General features: G+C 45.9%; 2 non-coding genes across 2 annotated transcripts; both read left to right on the forward strand.

The window, feature by feature from the left end:
* The first annotated feature begins 458 nt into the window (after positions 1-458).
* On the forward strand, positions 459-650 carry LOC142728033 (U2 spliceosomal RNA). The gene has a single exon (XR_012877440.1). It is a non-coding gene; the product is annotated as a U2 spliceosomal RNA (small nuclear RNA).
* Positions 651-1,936: 1,286 nt separating this feature from the next.
* On the forward strand, positions 1,937-2,127 carry LOC142728007 (U2 spliceosomal RNA). The gene has a single exon (XR_012877416.1). It is a non-coding gene; the product is annotated as a U2 spliceosomal RNA (small nuclear RNA).
* The last annotated feature ends 1,589 nt before the right edge of the window (positions 2,128-3,716 follow it).

A 3,716-nucleotide genomic window follows, 5' to 3' on the forward strand; every position in this document is an offset into this window, starting at 1 on the left:
GTGTTTTATGGTCTTTTTAACTGCCCAAGTTTTAAACAGCAAATGGTCTGTTGGATCATTTTAAACTGTTTTAAGAATGCCATTTGGAAGGTTAGGAACATTCTGCTTTTTAAACATGATTTTATTGACGTTAAAAATTGTGTGAAATATGCCCTAAGTGAAATGTATATTTATTATCTTAGGGACAAAAAGCAGCTAGGGGTAAAAGAAGCAACATCCATGTGGTGTTTGCAAATGTGGAATACCATAACATTGTAAATAAAAATGGTTTTATTCTTTTATGTCTTTTATGCCCTGTATAAATTTTATCCTGCTATTGTTCTGTACTTTTATTATAACATCTGTATTAATGGTCTTATTATTATTACTTTTGTATTCATTTAAATGTATGAATATTCATGTATTATGCTGTTGATTTTATCTTGTGGTTTCAATTTTAAAAAAAAAGTCTGTAAAATATATTATTTTTGCCAATAAAAAACTTTGTTGAAACCTTATCTGTTCTTATCAGTTTAATATCTGATACGTCCCCTATCTGGGGACCATATATTAAATGGATTTTTAGAACAGGGAGATGGAAATAGAGCTTGCTCTGTCCACTCCACGCATTGACCTGGTATTGCAGTATTTCCAGGACCGGTGCACCCTTCCCTTATGTGTTGACTAAAATCAGATTCCAAAAGTGTTTTTTCTCTTTGCCATTGTTTCTGTCTTTCTGAAGGGATCTCCCCTTTTAATCCCATTATTTCAACACCTGTTGGACAATGCATTTGTACAGTCATGTGTGATAATGAGCTCATTTATTAAATGCAATTAATGAATACATTGCCACCTCTTGTTGTGTGTGTGTGTGTGTGTGTCTTCTGTGTTTCTGTGTTTCCGGCATTTCACATTGGAACAGCTCATTCACCTTCCTTGTCTTCTCTCCGCCCTCCCTCCCTCCCTCCCTCCTAGGTAAGTTAAAGAGCTGCACCTGAGCCAGCCACTGATTGATGCAGCACCACAGTCAAATAGTGGAGTGGAGTGGAGTAGGGGAACAGCAAACAGCCATTAAAGCAGCCAGCCGCCTACCCGCCACAATGGACCTACCTGTGTACACTAGGTGGATGTGATGGAATGTACTGTCGTCCCTACATTTCAAGAAGAAGTAAGAATTGCAGTTGCAACAAACCCTTGCTTGCCTACAAAGAGAGCAGCAATTTGGATTTGTTACTATGTTACCTGGAAGAATAACAAACTGTGCAAGGATGGAGGTTGTAGGAGCAAAGAGAAGTTGTCTGTAAAGTTGGTGGATGCCTATTTTCCATTTTGCAGTCCCTTGTCTCCCTCTTGTGGCCTCCTGGAGGCAAATAAATGTGCAAAAAAAAGACAGCCTGGCGGCCGGCTGTTGCAGTGTTGCCCTCTCAGGCAACACTGAGTGACTGACTGAGCCTCACAGTCTTATATAAAGTTCAGACGGAACTTTGCACGTGTCATAGTGGAGCCCTCAGGATTCCAGAGCCAGCTTTCTGACATCATAATGGGGCCTGCCTCAGAGATAAAAGCCTGGGCCCAGGCAGTGTTGTTCAGTGCTGCTCAGCAGGCAGCACAGGACTGGATTAAAGCTGATACAAGGTGTGAAGGAACAAGGGGTGGCTGTGGGCATGCACTTGCTGCCGCTGCCAGTGTTTATCTGCATGGCAGGAGGGCATTTGGGCGTTGCCAGGAAGGCGTTTTTATGTAGATTCCTCCTCTTTCAGCACTGCATTGTGGTGCAAGCAAAAGAAGCAAATCCTGTCTGGCTTCCTCTCCGGCCTTTATTCACCTCCCGCTTAGTAGCTGTAAATGTGTGTGAGCCTGCAGGGCCCCATGGAATTGCCTAGGAGTAGGCTGAATCGCTGCAAGGGGTGAACAGCAGTATGGGACAGGCTCGGGCAAGGCAAGGGCCGCTCGGGTTATCGCTTCTCGGCCTTTTGGCTAAGATCAAGTGTAGTATCTGTTCTTATCAGTTTAATATCTGATACGTCCCCTATCTGGGGACCATATATTAAATGGATTTTTAGAACAGGGAGATGGAAATAGAGCTTGCTCTGTCCACTCCACGCATTGACCTGGTATTGCAGTATTTCCAGGACCGGTGCACCCTTCCCTTATGTGTTGACTAAAATCAGATTCCAAAAGTGTTTTTTCTCTTTGCCATTGTTTCTGTCTTTCTGAAGGGATCTCCCCTTTTAATCCCATTATTTCAACACCTGTTGGACAATGCATTTGTACAGTCATGTGTGATAATGAGCTCATTTATTAAATGCAATTAATGAATACATTGCCACCTCTTGTTGTGTGTGTGTGTGTGTGTGTCTTCTGTGTTTCTGTGTTTCCGGCATTTCACATTGGAACAGCTCATTCACCTTCCTTGTCTTCTCTCCGCCCTCCCTCCCTCCCTCCCTCCTAGGTAAGTTAAAGAGCTGCACCTGAGCCAGCCACTGATTGATGCAGCACCACAGTCAAATAGTGGAGTGGAGTGGAGTAGGGGAACAGCAAACAGCCATTAAAGCAGCCAGCCGCCTACCCGCCACAATGGACCTACCTGTGTACACTAGGTGGATGTGATGGAATGTACTGTCGTCCCTACATTTCAAGAAGAAGTAAGAATTGCAGTTGCAACAAACCCTTGCTTGCCTACAAAGAGAGCAGCAATTTGGATTTGTTACTATGTTACCTGGAAGAATAACAAACTGTGCAAGGATGGAGGTTGTAGGAGCAAAGAGAAGTTGTCTGTAAAGTTGGTGGATGCCTATTTTCCATTTTGCAGTCCCTTGTCTCCCTCTTGTGGCCTCCTGGAGGCAAATAAATGTGCAAAAAAAAGACAGCCTGGCGGCCGGCTGTTGCAGTGTTGCCCTCTCAGGCAACACTGAGTGACTGACTGAGCCTCACAGTCTTATATAAAGTTCAGACGGAACTTTGCACGTGTCATAGTGGAGCCCTCAGGATTCCAGAGCCAGCTTTCTGACATCATAATGGGGCCTGCCTCAGAGATAAAAGCCTGGGCCCAGGCAGTGTTGTTCAGTGCTGCTCAGCAGGCAGCACAGGACTGGATTAAAGCTGATACAAGGTGTGAAGGAACAAGGGGTGGCTGTGGGCATGCACTTGCTGCCGCTGCCAGTGTTTATCTGCATGGCAGGAGGGCATTTGGGCGTTGCCAGGAAGGCGTTTTTATGTAGATTCCTCCTCTTTCAGCACTGCATTGTGGTGCAAGCAAAAGAAGCAAATCCTGTCTGGCTTCCTCTCCGGCCTTTATTCACCTCCCGCTTAGTAGCTGTAAATGTGTGTGAGCCTGCAGGGCCCCATGGAATTGCCTAGGAGTAGGCTGAATCGCTGCAAGGGGTGAACAGCAGTATGGGACAGGCTCGGGCAAGGCAAGGGCCGCTCGGGTTATCGCTTCTCGGCCTTTTGGCAAGATCAGGTGTAGTATTTCTGCATCTGGTTTTGTTGGGAGGTGTCCGGGGTACCCTGCTCCTTGGCCTTGGGGGATCGTCTCTTTTCACAGAGAGACTTCACCCCCTTGCTGCTATTTGGGGAGTGGGCTTAGCCCCCGGACAACGAGTTGCGATCGCGCCTTACCCAAGAGGTCAACCGGCCTTGAGGCGTTTTTCTAAGAGCGTTCCGAGGGCGTTTATCGGGCTTCGTAGGTGTCTGGGGTACCCTAATCCTTGGCCTTGGGGGAGGGTTCCACTTAA

The sequence above is a fragment of the Rhinoderma darwinii genome, unplaced genomic scaffold (assembly GCF_050947455.1).
Source record: "Rhinoderma darwinii isolate aRhiDar2 unplaced genomic scaffold, aRhiDar2.hap1 Scaffold_658, whole genome shotgun sequence".
NCBI classification, from domain to species: domain Eukaryota; kingdom Metazoa; phylum Chordata; class Amphibia; order Anura; family Rhinodermatidae; genus Rhinoderma; species Rhinoderma darwinii.